This window comes from Limulus polyphemus, unplaced genomic scaffold (assembly GCF_000517525.1).
Source record: "Limulus polyphemus unplaced genomic scaffold, Limulus_polyphemus-2.1.2 Scaffold2219, whole genome shotgun sequence".
NCBI classification, from domain to species: domain Eukaryota; kingdom Metazoa; phylum Arthropoda; class Merostomata; order Xiphosura; family Limulidae; genus Limulus; species Limulus polyphemus.
This window is the reverse complement of record NW_013667829.1, coordinates 79231-97676: the sequence shown is the minus strand read 5'-3', so window position 1 is coordinate 97676 and position 18446 is coordinate 79231. Positions and strand designations below refer to the sequence as shown.

The window sequence follows — 18446 nt, the reverse complement described above, 5'->3', positions numbered from 1 at the left end:
CCTACTCTTGAACCTTCTGAAAATACAGTACAAGCTATATTTTATACAAAGTATAAAAGTATGCAATGATTTGGAGGCAATTGCTGCGAGTAACTGCCATCACTCTGGTTTAGCAGTTCAGTTAAGTACGGCTGCGCACAAACTTCTCTTTGTGTGGCTTTGCGCGAAAATCTAAAATAAAGATACGATTTTTATAGAATAGTCTCTTGAACACACACGAATTTTGTGGTCACATACCAATCTCATAGGCCTTCGATCTTGTGAATGTGGAGATACCATATTTGTTTTTCTATGTTATTACTATGAATTCCTAAACACACATTACATGCTTGAATACAGGTCCTGTAAATCTGGAGAGAATGTATACCATATTTGTATTTCCAGCTTAGTTCTGCGAATCTAATGAAAACACATACTATATTTATATTTCCAGGCTAGTCCTTTGAATTCCTGAATACACATTACGTTGAACTTTCAGAGAAGATATGTGTTTAGAGTTCATTCTTTTGAAGGTGATCACAATATACAATGTTATAGTGTACTAATAAAATTAAGAGGCATAATCTCAAGATTAATTTTTATTTCAATAGTGGCAGTGCCGTTGCAACATTGGAGTTGTTCTTCAGCCAAAACGAACCTATCAAAGGATACAATAAATGTATTTACAAATACTAAACATTATAAATGATGAATAGCTAGCTCTATATATAGAGAAATAAAGAGGGAATCCTAATTAAATTAGAAAATAATTTAATAATAATTCATTATAACTTATAAAAAATTCTTAGTAACCTGAGAGTTTCGGAAAGTAGACTTTTCTTCATTAAGAGTTAGTGACCATTGTAACCTAACTGATCAACATGTTTATAGTTGTCATTTCTCCTTTCCCCATAAAGTTCATTTTGAAAAATCGCCCAGGTTACTAGTTATGTTGCTAATATTTTTCCTGCTGATCCTGGAGTATCCTGATCCATTATATCTTCCAAATTCTAAGTTTCATGTTCTACTGTTTTCTAAATTCAATGGTGATTTAAGCTTTATAATAAAATATTGTTCATAAATTAGCATTTCTTTCATCATGTTTACATTCCCAAAATGAGAAGATAAAGGAAAAAATGTTATTAAAAGTCATCATATTTGTATAAATACATTTGTAAAATTGCTTGGAATAGTCAAGGGAACTATCATTGTAATTGTAACATGTTATTTGGGAATGTGTATCTCAGTTAAATATTTTTTAATGTTTTTAACATAACCCAACCATCTTGTTGGAAAAATAAAATATACTTAACTGGAGCCTAGCCTACCTTTTCCTAAAATTATACCTGTGTTCTCTCATCCTATTATGTTCATAATAAAGTACAAAATTTTTGAGGTCTTTATCTTATCAGTCCTCTGGATAATATTGTGAACTTGAAGAACACCACCTTTTACTCTTCCTTTCACAAGGGAAGACAAGTTAAGAAATTTTAACCCATTCATGAATAGCCCTTCCATCCTTGTATTCATCCTAGTAACCCTTCTCTGAATCTTTTCCAATAAATCTATAACCTATTACCTAATTTGACGTACAATTAATAAGTCTGCAAATTCACTCTAAACTTCTGTTGGCTTTACTATTAGAAACAGAGCACTACTTTGATGGCTTGAATCACTTATCCATCACTGTTCCAATATTAGTTTCTTCAACCACGCTATTTAGTTGGTTCCCATCTATACTAAATATGATATCCAAATTATAATCAAATGGTTTACTTTAACTTAAAATTGATCCCTGTAAGTTTTTGTTTTCAATATCTACATATGAGCGTTAATTCTACGTAACATGTCTAGTAGTGTGAAATATGAATGGAAAGTTAAAATGAAAATGAAAAAAAAAGAGAAAAAAAACTGTTGTTAAAACAATAATGCTCTATCACGAAACATGCCAGATTGTATCACAGTACCCAAAAATAAATTACTCACGAAACTTAGCTTAATAATCACGTTCACCAGGTGTTGTTCTTTACAGTGTGAATGCAGCAGCCGGTAAATGCATGCAAGGCACGTTTGGAACATCGACAGGTGATCCTAACAATACCATGAAAGCGGATGCACCTGCCAAGTGTATCTATCACCCTCAAATCGTATCAGTGTACATTCCACCTCCATGTCTGTAAAATTACTATCGTTTTTGCTGCACCTCGAAGATATAGCAGATGTGGTGATGTTTCTTATCCATTTCAGGTGTAAAAATCTGTTTCGAAAATATCCTATTTATATTTGCCTTTTTCATGAGTTGGAAAAAGTAAAACTTGATTAACTGTTAATGAATACAAAAAATCGACAATGTTTTCTTTAGACTGTGGATAAGAGGTTCCGCACTTTGAGGCGTTAGGTGCAATATAAGAGTGACTATTGAGTCACACAAGAGTAGCCCAAGAATTGCTGGTGGATGGTGTTTATTATCTATCCTCCTTCCATCATTTCAAAATTAGGAACAGCTATAGTAAATATTCCTGAAGTAGCTTCGCGTGAAATTCAACAAATAACAAATATATATATATATATATATATCAGAGATAATATAATTTCAAATAACTTAAACAATGATTTAATATAAAGATATAAGTGGAGGATAACGTACAGACCATAAAGGTGTTAGAGTATGATACTATCTGAGAGTCCGTAAACATCAGTTTCGATACCTTTCCTTGTTAATGTCACTTTCGGTCGTAAGCCAAATAATATTGGCTAGCTTAAAAGATTTACGTTAGTCTTGAATTGAAGAGCTGAGTCAACAAGTCAAAAATATTCACGGATGTAATTATAATTCAAAACAATGTAATAAACATTATAACCAACAAGATTTAATTAACGTGACAATAAAGAAAAATGGAATAAGTCATCTATATATATAAAGTACACAATAATATATGTTTGTCTGTTTGCCCGTTATCTAACTACTCCTAGGTCGCTGGGCCAATCTCAATCAAACTTTTTAAGATGATAAGTTGGAACAAGGGGCACGGTAACGATGTTCACAACCTCCTTCAACTCTCATTGTTACTGTTATTGAGCATTTAGTATCTTTGACATAAGTTAACGTTAACTACATTCATAGATGACATCACATCCTTACACTAAAAACGAAAAAACTATATTAAATTTTCTATAAGACAATATACACACAGTGTGGGTGGAGAGCATACAGACGTTTTATATATCTCAGAGTGTGCACTAGCACTCTCTGTGTAGAAATTATTTTTTAAACAATGGCCGCCACAATTTAAATACTACATAAACTCAGCTGAAGTTTCTACTCGAACAGCCGCCATAAGGCTGATATGAAGAGCCGATTCTTGAGTTATACACACTTCCTACTTTTACCCGTGACCTTTCAACTTCAGCCCGTAAGACACTTCTGCGGCCAATTACTGTCAATTAATTAATCCCATTAAACACCGTAGAAAGATATTAAGAGCTGGTAAAGCGGATAGCAGAACGTACTCCTACCGCCATTCCTTTGGCCGCTACCTCTTCCTACAAAGTCACCCTGACCATTTCACAGTGTATACCATGTTTTAAGTATATACATTGAGTTCTTAAAACTTATACAAAGCTTTTGGTGAGGTAACAATGAACACTGTAATAATGTGTTATGTTATAAATAAGCTGTGTTACTTATAAAGTACAGACGCTAACTTGAAGATATAGAACGTTTGTTTCTTTGTTGTTAAGCACAAAGCTACACAATGGGCTATCTGTACTGTGCCCACCACAGGTATAGAAACCCAGTTTTTAGTATTATAAGCTTTTAGACTTACCACCGAGCCACTAGGGGCGATATAGAAAGAAAAGCCATAAAAATAGCAAAAACATTATATACATAAACACACACACATACGTATATATATGCGCATATAATAACAATAGAATTTTGATTCAATAATAAAGATGAAAATATTAAATTTTACTCACGTCAGCTACTTGTAACAAGACTATCCTGTGAAATTCAATCAATCTTGTTTAGATATAAACACGAGCCTTAGGAAACAATGTCACAATCAAATAGGATGAAACAACTGGTAAATAAATTTCAAAAAATATCTATTTTTCATACAATGAAAGACTAGATTTTTTGTCTAACCAATCTGGCGTAAAATAATGTGTAATGAATAAAAAATCGCTAGTTTCCGTAAAACTAGATTCAAAACTAAGGACTATGAAGAGGGTTAACAACATTTGTCTTGTCATAAATTCTGGTAAAACAATTCGACACGTACAATGTGATTCTTATGTGAATCGTTTATATTTTGGCTATAGAAAGGAATCATTTGTGCAAATCTGTCAAATGTTCTTAAATTCTGTAATTTATTTAACGTAAAGATAATCAACAAATTATCTATTAATATCTGTGAAAATATCTGGATTGTTCAAGAAAAGAAAATCATCATTGTGACAAAAGGTAGATTCAGTTGTTTTGATTTTTGCAGGGACTGGGGAATTTCAATTCGTAGAAATACTAGTGAAGCTTTATAAAAAAAAGAAAAAGATAAAGCACTATCACATATATATAACTTTAATACCTTTACTGCTGAAAGTTATGGATATCTTGTTTCTTTATGAAACATTTTCATTTATATAAAATATTGGTATAATTTTCTTCGTGATCTGTACTATCAATTCTGTAGCGCAAAGCATAAGATCTGTGAATATAACATGGCTATAACCAGAGAGCTAGAACAATGTGAATAAGGGCAATATTTTTGCATAAACAAGCTAGTTTCATTTAATCTAGACAATGATTGAAATATTTTTTCTTTCTATTATACAATTAACTTATTTTATGGTTCATCTACATAAATTATATTCATTTAGAAATTATTCTGTTCATGCATCTTAAGGAGCTCTTATTGGATTTTTATACAATTGTGACAACACAAAAACAGAAGTGTGAAGTAGTTAAAATATGAAAACATTTACGGTTGAGAGAATATTAAGTGTTATTAAGTATATTAAACCATTACGCTATTTATAATTTCTGTGCTACTAATGTAATTTGTAATTTCTTTTACTCTGAAGGATTTTGAACGAATACTTTATGCAAACTTATCACAGGTATTATAGCTTTGGAAAGTAGTAACAACCATCTCTCAAATAAGCCTCTATAAGTATAGTTAGGCTGTAACTAATATTTAAACAAATCTGGTCAGATGAGTTATAACAAAATGTTCACTTTCTTTTAGTGCATGAATTAATAGATATTTTGACCTGTAGCTAATGTATATACATTATACATATATGTATATATTATGTATATATTATGTATATTATAATATCTATTAATGTATAATATATACATATAAATGTATATACATTAACTACAGGTCAAAATCAAACCACAAACTTTAGCATTACAATGGAACCTTCTGCTTCACTAATTGAGAATTTTCTTCGAGTTTTACTAGCTTATGATTTTCTTCGAGTTTTTCAAGTTTGTCTTCTTCTATTATCTCCACTAGTTTGTTTTTCTTCGAGCACCACTAATCGATTTTATTTAACTGAACTTATTACATGTTGCCTTAAGCTTCATTAATATTACATTTTTTTACACCAATACTAGCTTATTTTCTACTTTGAACATCACAAAATGTTTTTCTCTTCAAGTGTTACTAGTTTGTTTTATTGCTTCGAATATCACAAAGTGATATTTTTTTTGTACACTACAAATCTGGGTATTATCTTTGAGTTCTACTAGTGTATATTCGTTTCTTCGAACATCACCAGTTTATGTTTTTGAGCACCTTTTATTTGTTTATGTTTTTCTTCGAACTTACTAGTCTATGGTTAAGGAGGAAATAAGTCAAACTTGGATTGCAAAGGAAGAAAACAAACACGATTGCACAAATAAAACGGGACATTTTTTATACAAAAAAAAACCGCGTTAACACTGAGCTGTCCAACTTCCTTGTTTCTGTTTGGCTGCTGGAGTTAACGATGGAGCACACCTACACGAGACAAAGACCAAAATAATCCTAAAACGAAAGACAGAACTAAAAATATAAAATTGTCTTGGTAGGTATTCCGGTTTGTAACTACTCCAGACAATCGAGGATGCTCAGAGGCTTTCTGCCCCTCTTCATCTTGCTAACGTAGGGAAATTTTGAAACGCGAGTGAACGGAACTATGAAAATACCTGACTTAAATACTCTAACGGAACTAAGAAAGCCCACAAATCCACAGATACTTCAACCAACTCTTAAGCCAAGCCAAGTGTATAGATTTCAGTATTGTCTATTTGTATAGGCTATCTTCCAAGATATTTATCAAAAAATGCACACACGCTACCTTAAGACTTAGGAACAAAGGTTTCTGCATATAACCTTTACTGATATAAAAGGATTAGCACATATTAACGACATTGAGATGTCGGGTCAATAAGAAAGTCATAACTACACTAAAGGATAAACTCGTGCTTCGTGTGGATATATCTACTAACATTATTTTACTACTGAAAAATGTTTAGCAAAAAATATGTAAAAAATGGGTATAGACGGGACTAAATCCTCGACCATCTACGAAGCGTATACTGTACCATATGAGCCAAAGCCAAAGATCTGTTTCACATATGCAACTTTATTAAGTGAAATACTATATATATATATGAGAAGGGTATATGATTTGAATAGATAAATACTTTAAATAATGATGTTGTTGTATTATTTAGTTGGGTATGCATGAAACAAAAACCTATTAAGCAGAATATGGAGTTGTTGTATTAAAATTTAAAGTAAATAACTGTAAAACACGGAATGACTACAAACAAAGTTATTTATATACACAACATCTTTTGTATAAACACCTTGTCTCTCAGCATAACCGTCATCTTTGACTAAGATCTTGAGATTAAGTTGGTAGAGCAGTCACCTGTCGTAAGAGAGGCCTCGGACTCGAATTTAATCCTAGAAAAGAAATTACCACAATAAATATGAAACTGCTGCTGAATGTGGGGCCTTGGTTGAAATTACCACAATAGATATGAAACTGCTACTCAATGTGGGGCCTTGGTTGAAATTACCACAATAGATATAAAACTGCTACTCAATGTGGGGCCTTGGTTGAAATTACCACAATAGATATGAAACAACCAAGGCCCCACATTGAGTAGCAGCTTGGTGCGATAATGGAAGTATGTGGTTAGGTGAGTCGCAAAGAAAACAAAGAGCCTTACTTGCAAGCACAAGTAGGTTAAACCTTTAGCGCAGTTCTATGCCAAATCACTCGGGTTCGAAACCAACCGAGTAAGGCTTTTTTTTAACAGCTAAATCTACCACATCCATGATTCACCTCTTGTAAGCAAGACAGTCCCACGTTGAACGACAGTGTTAGTGAACTAAAGGGTAAGTCCCTTAGCGACTGCTAGTAAGGCACTTTTTTAACAACTCAAAGTATTACACAAGTGCATGTTTTGTTTCGTGTATCACTAGTTTATCATTTTCTTTCAACTTCTCTAGATCAAATATCGCTAATTTGTTCTTGAGTATCACTGATTTTAATCAAGTATCAGTATATATGTTTTTCGTCAAGCATCATCAGTTTGTCTATTCTGAGATTCACTAATATTTCTTTGATCAAGACCATTTGCTGTGCAGCACTGATTGATAATTTTTCAAACATCACTTTTACGCACTAAGTATTTTAAACTTGTATTTATCTCTGAACTTCACACTACCTTGTTGTTTTACCATCAATATTTTCAATTTTAAATTGAACATCACTAGTTTTACTTTGAACTTCATTACTTTTGTTTTTACTTTGTTTGTCTCCCAGTGTATCAGCGGTAAGTTCACGAACTTACAATTCCAAAGTCCGGGGTTCGATTCCCCGTGGTGGACTGAATGCAGGTAACCTATCCTGTAGTTTTGCGCTAAAAACAAACAAACAATTTTACTTTATTCATTGTTAGTTAGATCTTTTAAGCATAAAATTATAACTCTTTCGAGTTCCAATTAAAGGATTTTAAGCACCATTGTATGCTATCTTTGCTTGAGCACTTTATAATGTTTTTTTTTCATTTTGAATATTGCAATGAAAGATTTTTGTTTGACATAAGTAATTAATACAGGGTCACAAACACAAAGTTCAGAGGAAACCCATCCATGTACCCCAGTCAACAGTATGCAAACATAACGAAGAAGAATATCTTTCTGTAAAAGTCACGTGTACGCAAACTTCTTTCACGACATATCCGTTCAACTGTCGCATACCTCAAGCAGGTGGAGAATAAAACGGATATCCATGCTATTCCATACAAAGACCATCGAACTGTTGAAATGAGGACTGGGAAACCACCGTCCTCATATACTAGAAAGATTGTAGGGAAGGAGGTATGCTTTGAACACGGCAGTCTTAAGACGAAGCCTTTTTGAATAAAAACTACATTGCAAGGCTATGCTCAAGATTCACGATCGTCAGACAGAACATGACTAAGTGACGACGTGGTGAGACTCTAAACTAATTTTAACATAATGTACTCAACCTCTGTAATCAGTTTGTATTTTATCTTCTAACATTACGATTTGTTTTGTTTGTATATTTCATGTCTTCAGTTTGGAAATCACCATTCCATGTTGTTTCGTGTATAAAAAAGTTCCGTTTTTTCTTAACTTATTATTTATTTAAAAAACTCTTTCCACGTTATTCCTAATTATTTCAATATAATATTATTTGGTATTTATTTCTGAAGAGAAAATACAATATATTCGTTAAAAACTATATATATATATATATATATATACGTCACGGCTCCTGACTTGGAATTACTTACGGTAAATAGATGGTCATGGTAATATATAGTCACGAACAGAAGAGAACAAAAGTGCAAGCTCTACTATTAATAATTTAAAATGGTTATTAGACGTTTCGGAGAAGATAAATTCCATTACCAGTAATCTATAGGAAACAGGAATGTCTACAAAAAATGTTTTTCATTACTACTGTTGTTCTCTTATTTACGGTTTCCGACACATGAACTAATTATTAAAATGCTGTCTTTTTTTTGCTAATAGAAATGAATAGAATAAGCCCACGCATCAATTCTGGTCTTACATTTCCTTGTCGTGTCACAAACAATTGAATATTTCCGAACGATATTCGTTCAGCAAGTATGGGCCAATTACAGCCACTTGTTAAATGTCTAAGTTTCTTTTTCTTTTCTTTTTAAAGGAATTTAGGTGTTACGGGAAGGAGAATTTCCCCAACTGAGGTGTGCAGGGGATATGGGTATCCCCCTTCACCCCACTGGCGTCAATTAATTTGACTCACAAAAATGTTCGATGTAGATTGTTAAAATAAGGTTGAAGTTATTATTAAGGGAGTGAGAGCGGTTGTGCATTCTAGTCAGGCATCCGGCAGAGGAGGCAGAGCTGAGGCTGTTATACACCAAGCTTTAAAAGTATATGTCAGTGGGACGGTGGAGGCAGAGCTGAGGCTGTTATACACTGTTCGTCGTCAAGTGAATAATGTGCATGCGTGGTTTTTTTGGGGAGAAACATTCTAACTATGTATGCTTATGCAGCAGGTTATCGGTCAGAAAGCACATACAAACAAGCAGAATAATAGTATAGATATCTTTTGGGTTGGTTTCTTCTTGGGGGTTGAAGGCGAGTAACTTGTACATTAATATTATGTATGCCTCTCCCCCCGAGTGGCACAGTGATAAGTCTGCAGACTTATAATGCTGAAAACCTGGTTTCGATACCCGTCGTGGGCACTGGTACAGATACATTGTGTAGCTTTGTGCTTAATTACAAACATACATAAAGAATACGTAAAAATGCCTTGGTTAGTTGGTTTTTATACTAAACGATTGTAATCGGCACATTAAAAATGTGTACGTATTTTTTTTTCTGTTAGTTTTTTTTGTTGTTGTTGTTGTTGAATACGTGTAATCGGCAACATGAGAATATATATATATACATGTTCTTCGACTACTACTGATGTGCCATATGTTGTCGTTGTCTCATCATCGTCCTCTGGTTCAACTACCTCTACTGTCTCTCACCTGTCTACTGCTGGTTCTACTTCGTCTACCGTTTCTGTCTACCACTTTATTCAGTCGACTCCAGCCTCCACTTGATCCGCCAATTCTGGTGAAGTGCTCGAACCTATGGAAACTATTGAAGCTCCTCAGATTACTGTGCTCCTACTTTCGGGAATGGATCCCCCGTATTTCTCTACCAGGACCCTCTTCCTCGAACTTTCTAAACACTGCCTTCGTTCTGTCGTTCATCAACTAATTCCAACGAGAAATGGCCTAATTGTGAAAACTGATACCCCTCAATTGTGTGATATATTGCGTAACAAAAGGGACTGCTTAATCTGGGTCAATCTACCATGCTCACTCAACTTCGCTCCCCTGCTCTAAAACAACAGCCTCCTCCCCGTCGCACACCTCTTTTCTCTTGTATCATCCGTGGTGTTGCTCCTGGCATCACTGAAAAAGAGATCCTTTCCAAACTTCTACTTGAAAACATATCAGTCACACGTGCCATTCGCATTCAAAATTCTTCCAGTCTTACCTTCATGATTCGTGTTTTGGCTGAGAATAGTGATCCTGTAGATCATCTCGTGTCTAATGGAGCCTTTTTTTTCTGCAAACGCTATCGAGTTGAAGCTTTCCGTTCCCGCCCCTAAGCTCTGCACTGTGAGAGGTGCCTATTATACAACTCACATACCACTGCTAAATGCCCCAACCAACCAGTTTGTTCTCATTGTCGCAGACCTTATATCCTTTGCCAATGCTCTCGCTTAAGCTCTCCTCCTCCCTGCAACACTTGCCATCTTGATCATCCAACATACTCCTCTAAGTACCAAGGTAAGCTTACCACCCAAGGCTGACGATCCTGCTTCTGTTGCTCCAGTGCATACCACCGATACCATTACTCATTCAGCAAACTGTGTTGCTATGTCTCCTACCATGGAGGATATCATCTGTTTTGTCACATTGATACTACAGAATCTCTTCCCCTTCCAACTTACATTCGTTATACATAATATCATCTATGCTGCCAAGACCGCCTTTCTCCTTCATATGCAGACCATTTATTCTGGACTTAACCCACACTTTCTATTTCATCGTCTATGGGATCTAACAGAGACTACATGTTGGATAGAGGCTCCTGTGATTGTGTTCTCCTTAACGAAAATTTCTGAAACCAACTCAAAAGATCCATTTGTCAGGGTACACTCTTCATCGATATGATCATCCTATGGGTCTGGCCCAAAGATGTGTGGCAATTGCTACTCGTACTCGCCTTCCTGTGTTCCTACATTCCCTTTCACAGTCCACTTACACTGAGCATTTGATAGCATTTGCCAGCCCCTAGTCGTCCGATTTCTCATTCGTCACCTGATATTGTCTTTGTTTTTTCCAACCTGGTTCCTCTTATCACTCTCCACATGTGTCCTCCAGTTGATAGTGATCATCTCCCCATAGAACTTTGTGTCTGTTTCCAGATCTTGTAAGCTCCTAGTGCTTCCCGTTGGACAAACTTAAATTTTCGACTGGAAATCTTATGCTTCACACATTGCTAGTGCCATACCAGATATGAATCGACCTCTTACTACATCAGAAGATGTTGACACATTCGTCACCTTTCTCCCGCATCTTTTCTCTGATGCCAATGCTTCACACATACCGATTTCTTAGCTATACCTCGAAAAGCTGTAGATCTGTTACACCACTCTTCCACTTCATTGCGTGAATACCGTCGGTCTCATGATCCTTTGTTGCTGCAACGATCCAGGGTCTTCAACAAACTGCCCGTAAATTTATTCGGGAGGTCCGACATCAGCAGTGGCATCAGGCCTGTAACAATATCAATCATTCCTTTTCTTCCTCGCAATTCTGGAACCGTTTTAAGCTACTCATAGATCAACGATGCTCTCCCTCCTATCCTATTATTCTTGATGGTGCTGCACTTTCTACATCTTTGGACAAAGCCAACCATTTTGCTGCTTTTTTCATGAACAGAACTTTCAGGTACCGGAACGTTATATTCTTGACTACAGTGACACTACAACCATCGTGAACTTAACCATTGCCTCCCTCGTTGACCTTACTCCTAGTTCTTCCAATGTTGTTGCCGATGTTTTCTTACATGCTCCCATTACTGCAGCTGATATCCGGCGGATGCTGAAAAACACTCGTAACTTTGCTCCTGGTCCTGATGGCATCACTTACTGACAAGTACGTCATGCCCCCTTCGACTTCTTTCATTGTTCTACATCTTTCTTCTTTCCTCAAGATTCTTTCCTGGTTCCTGGAAGTTATCCATTATTCTGCTTTTTCTGAAACCGGGTAAACCTGCCTCTGATGTTAATTTTTATCATCTTATCAGCCTCACTAGTGTTTCCAGTAAAACCTTTGAACACATCCTTGTTGCCCGTCTTCATCAAGTCATTGCTGCTCACAACCTGCTGCCACATACACAGGCGGAAATTCGACCACACCTTTCTACCTTTGATCAACTTCTCAAATTGTCTAACTCACTTTCCAATCATTTCAACACTCGAAAACCCTCCTGTATGTTCCTGTTTGATTTCTGGCGTGCTTTTGACTCAGTTTGGCATCAAGGTTTACTCCACAAACTGCATATATTACACTTTCCTATTTCATATATTCGTCTCATCTCCTCTTTTCTACACAGGTGGCGTGCCGCGATTTCGATTGACAGGTTTCTCACTCGCACTTTCACACTACATGCTGGAGTCTCACAAGGTTCTGTGTTGTCTCCCCTTCTGTACATTCTCTATGTTGCTGATATGCCTTCTCCTCAGCCTCCTCTTCAGTTGTTTCAATATGCTAATGACACAGCTTTGGTAACCCATTGTTTCACGATGTCCACGTTGAATAAGCTACTCCAGGATGCTGTAAATTCATTTTTGTATTGGTGTCGCTGCTGGAGTCTATCCCCCAATGTTCCTAAGATACGAGCTATTCTTTTTGGTCCAACTCGTCATAAGTTTCGCCCTTGTTGCAACCCTTCTCTGTTTGATGTCTGGGTCGACAATGTCCCGATCCCCCTTTCCGACTCCATGACCTATCTTGGCATTCTCTTTGATATGCATCTTACTTGGAAACCACACTTATCTGCCTTTTCTGCTAAGGTTTCTCGTCGTCTTCATCTCCTCCATTCTCTCAACGGTACCTTCTGGGGCCTGAACTCTCCACTTCTGCTATACACATACAAGACATTCATCAGACTCTGCTTGACCTATGGACGTATAGCCTGGATATCTGCTTCTCTGGCCTTCTACTCTCGTCTCCATATTTTGGAGCACCATACCCTCCAGCTTGGTTTTGGTGTCAAACTTCCTAGTCCAACTTCCGAACTTTATCGCTGTATTAAGTTCTCTCACATTCTGTTACACCTTCGACAGCTGCACACTCGCTATGTTAATAAATGTTTTCGTGACCACAATATCATCTTCTCTGATGTTTTCGCCATCACTGTACACATTCCACGAAGAGTTTGGCAACAGCTAATCACCTACTGAACCTATATGTTATGTCTCTCCCAGCTGACAATCCAGACCACGTCGAATGCCGATGTCCCCTCTTCCCTCATTTATCTATGCCGATTCCTATTACTCGCAATATACATTGCCAGTTCCCACACTATCTCCATTACGTGATATGGACTGATCAGTGTTCATCCATATTTCTCCGGATTGTCTCCTCCATTTGCACATACTGCTTTTCCACATTTTCCACCTCCTGTGCTGACTTGCTTGCTTACCTTTCTATTATTTATTTATTACCATATTTTTTTTTTCGTCGCTTGGTCGACTAGAGGGTGTAACCCTCTACCGTTTTTGTTGTTCTTGTTGCAAATCCACGTTTTTAGTTGAACCTGATCTTGGCATTTCTACAATGTTTTTGATTATTTTAAGGTAGTTCGGGGGTGATGATTACGAATCCGGTGGATGACCCTTTGTCAGGTTTGAGCATTTTGAGATATTGAAGATGGCGACCAAGATGGCTGCCAACTCAAAGATAATCTTATATTTCAGCTTTTTAATGACATAGACCCACAATTATGGTGTCTACACCTAGGTTTTTAAGGTCAGGGAGTTCAAATATGAAGCCAAGAGAGTTGTCATTGTAAAAATATTATGTAATGAGAAAAATCAAAATGTCAGCAAATATGGTTGCCAAAACAAGGAATATCTGATGTCTCAGTTTCTATATGACATATAGCCTTAAAACTGATGTCTATACCTATGCATTCAGGGTCGAAAAGCTGGAAAGTATTATTTCAAAATGTGTATTTTTATTTAGGGAGAGAAAATTTGAAGTGTTGGACATTATACATATCATATCAAGATAAACTGTTGATTGGTGTAAGTGCCTGTAGATTAGGATCAGTGCTATAGATCACCGTTATAGACCTGGTTTTAGCATTTAAGAAGTTTTTGATTGGGTAATGTTTTCATAAAATCCTTCCATAGCTCAATATATCAAATATAATTAATTACAATCATTATATCAACAAGATAGAGTTTGGTTTCGCAACAGTACTCTATTTATCAAATAACATTACATACCAGTTACGCATATTTCCAAAGTCTATGATGCATATTGTGGAATTATATCCTGTTTATCATATATCATATGACTCATCGAGTTAATTTCAACACAGTAAGGATGATACAATAGCCAAATACACTTATAAATAAATATTTTATCATTTCTTTTCATATAGAACATAATGATACAAATAAGTAATTATATAATAACATTGTCATACATTAAGACAGAAGTTACACGCTACTCAATAACTTGCTTTCACCTTTAGTCATCAAATTGTTCCAAATCAGATGCTTCCATTCTGGGACTATTGCAACAGTCTCTGCTTCCTCGACACTGGGAGAATATTGTGTAGGGTAAGTTTGTCTTATTGCAGCTTAATTTCTTTGACTTGCACAAAAATTGCCATCACAAGTACATTTGATCATTTTCAGAATGTCTGTTGGAGCAAATAACACATTTTCAGGCAGTGGTACTGGAAACACGGTTTTTGCATTTTCATCAATAAGACGACCGTATTGTCGTGGATCAAGTTATGGTAGATGGCGCTAAAGAGTACCCTTCCATAGACATGACTACAAGAGGGCTCTTTTGAGATTTTCCATAAATGCTTCTAATACTGGAGAAAAGATACAAACTTAGGGTCTGTAGAAGTACTATTGTTTCCCAAACAGCTTGGCGTGCTTCAGACATGTTGTTACGTCGTTTTTTGTTCATAGACGTCTGGAGAAAAACATCAAGAAATGCTGCATTGAAATCTCCCAAAAGTAAAAGAAAGTATTCAGCCTTGAGGTCACAACTGTTCTTTTGCAAATATCAAAGCAGTTTGCCACCGTGTCACACCCTAAAAGAACGAGAATGAGCTGCTAATAAATTTGATACAAAATATGCACACTCAGTCAAAGAAATTCTTATGTCCACAACTGTTCTGTTTGATACTGGTGATTCCATGATAACCAACAATTCCAATTCTTATGAAATATAATGACGCACATCCCTCTATTTTGTCCATAACCACTTGCTGTACGATTACGGCATCTCCTTCTTTATGACTGATAGATTATCCTTTTGAGTTACCACACCTATGTTGATCATGACTGGAATTATTGCCAGTAACCAACAGCCTGTTGATTGATGTAAGTGCCTGTAGATTAAAATCATTGATCATGGATGACAAATGGTGCCAGTCAGTTGTTTTTTGTTTTAAGTAACACTGAGGATAACTTTCTGGGGAGAAAGAAGCATGTTTAAGTGTATCTAGTAGACTCGAATCGATTTTACTTGTTTGTTTTGTTTTTTTTTAATTTCGCGCAAAGCTACACGAGGGCTATCTGCGCTAGCCGTCCCTAATTTAGCAGTGTAAGACTAGAGGGAAGGCAGCTAGTCATCACCGCCCATCGCCAACTCTTGGGCTACTCTTTTACTAACGAATAGTGGTATTGACCGTCACATTATAACGCGCCACGGCTGAAAGGGCGAGCATGTTTGGTGGGACTGGGATTCGAATGCGCGACCCGCAGACTGCAAGTCGAGCTCCTTAACCACCTGACCATGTCGGGCCGATTTTACCTGTCTACTTGATCTAGTTCCACTCCTTATAGTGAAATCCCTGTACCTGTTAAACACAAGGTACACATCGTATTTGATCATCTTCGCAATTGAAGCTTTGAAATTATTTACACAGTTTATAACTATGTCGTTTACATAATCAGGATGATGTATAGTTGTTTAATCATGCATAACCAAAATTAATATTTGTATAATTACCTGGATCCTGGACGTGATTCATTAGCTTATGTATTAGGCACGAACCAAAATTTCTGACTGAGGGTGGGATACGACCTGCGCTCTAGGAAAAATATAAACCCCCAATTCTGAGAGAGAGAGAAAAGACCCCTCAATATTACTTGTTGATATTAAAAGTGAACTACATGTGATTTGTATGAACTCTTTTATAAAATACGTTTTCGTTTCATATTTGCTTAATATTTTTCCTATGACGATGATAAAATATCATGATCCTCCTTTTCAAGGAATTAAAAAAAATGACCCCTCATTGTATTCTTCATCCTCTAATAGTAAATTCTGACTGATCCCCTACCACGAATACGTTTCCACTTCATAAAACCTTATATAAACATTACATGTACACATAACAGTATTAATTAAACATAATTATTTCTTGTTGTGCTAATTAGGTGATTACCATCGGATTGTAGATTGATTTGTGATGTGAGGAACGATGACACTGGTAAGCACGTGCTATGTTAGCATGATGGAGGTCACTGGGATCATCGTGCACACTGACCTCATTAGGTGACGTTTATCACAGATTACATAAATTGTCATGGGATAAACATGTAACTGTGGCGGGAAGTTGGTTTTGGCTCATTTGATTATAAACAGAAGGGTCGCATTTACTTTAACTTAAAAAGTTATTGATATCATAACGTGTTGCTGTGTGTGTTTGGATTCCTATACAGCTAAAACCTAAGTGCAAAGAAAACCTTTAACACTACACCATGAAATAATAATATTAACATTCGACTTTTTAAAGCTTAGTATAAATAGCCATGTTGACTACCATCTTGTATATTTCGCATTCCAGAACGATAAAAGCTTTTCCATTTATAAACGAATTATCCATAGTTTGAAACATGTGTGCTGACATCATAATTATTGCTCCATGTTACGTACAATCGAAGATAAGGAGTAATATTTGTTTTAGCGACAATATTGGCCACCATCTTGATTTTATCATTACATTTTACAATGGCGAGACTCTTGACTTCATATTTGAGCTCCTTGACCTTACAGCGTAGATGCAAACACCATAATAGTAGCTCAACGCCATATAGGAACTGAGATATGGCTTTTCTTTGAGTTGGCAGCCATTGTGACCGCAATTTTAAATATCCCAAAATGTTCAAATCTGACAAAAACAATAATTCTTAATCAGAATCCTCGAATTATCCTTGAATATCAAAAAACATTGAATAAACACCAAATCCAGGTTCATCACCTTGGCTTCCGACTAATATTATTCATAAACTGTAAACAATATAATAAATGCATATAAACAATAACAATAAAAATACTCACTTAAAAACAAATTTTTCAACCCTATTGTGGAGTGACTGTTATTCTCTGTCACTTGATGAGTAAAGTGGCACTTCGATATCACAGCCCACATAAACTTGTGTTACGCTTACATACATAACATACAAACAATATCAGCATGTACTATTAAACAAACTACTATTTTTAATAATATGAAGATGTATTTTTTCCAGGTGGTATTAGTTTCCATTTTTAATCCTTGATAAAACCTTCTTAGAAAACAGCAGTATTATAACCTGTAGAATTAAACATTTATTTTTGATGAGGAAAGAATAAACTGTTGCTGGTATGCTTCATATTCTAATTTGTCTGTATACTCACTCAAACTACATGTTATAGCAGATATAGCGAAGTATGCAGCTGGCAGAACACAAGAACAAACAGAAAATTCGTCAAAATGTTAAATAATATTTTCCACACATCTTGACTAAGATATTTTACGTTTATAATCGACTACAATTACCATGTTCAAGTTTTATGCATATACTAGGTTCTCAATATGTATAGTTATAGTTTTTTATCGGTGCAGTGTGTATAAATATTCAGATCCTGTACTTTCTTACAATATATACACCCCCGTGTTTTTTTCAAGTGATTCAGATTCGACGTTCTTGTGACTGATTATAAATTACCATTCAATCTAAACGTGTTTATCAAATGAAATTATGCATTATTGGGCACAAGAAAACAAGATTATCACCGTAAAATAATAATTTTAATTTACATATCATGACACAAAATATGGACAGTT

General features: G+C 35.6%; 1 protein-coding gene across 1 annotated transcript in view; it reads right to left on the bottom strand.

Moving 5' to 3' along the window:
* Positions 1 to 580: 580 nt before the first annotated feature.
* The window catches only part of LOC106466313, a 90098-nt gene continuing 72232 nt past the window's right edge, over positions 581 to 18446 (bottom strand). The window contains exon 5 of the transcript XR_002612172.1: positions 581 to 637. The gene's annotated coding sequence lies outside the window, so the exon portion shown is untranslated. The remainder of the gene's footprint in view (positions 638 to 18446) is intronic.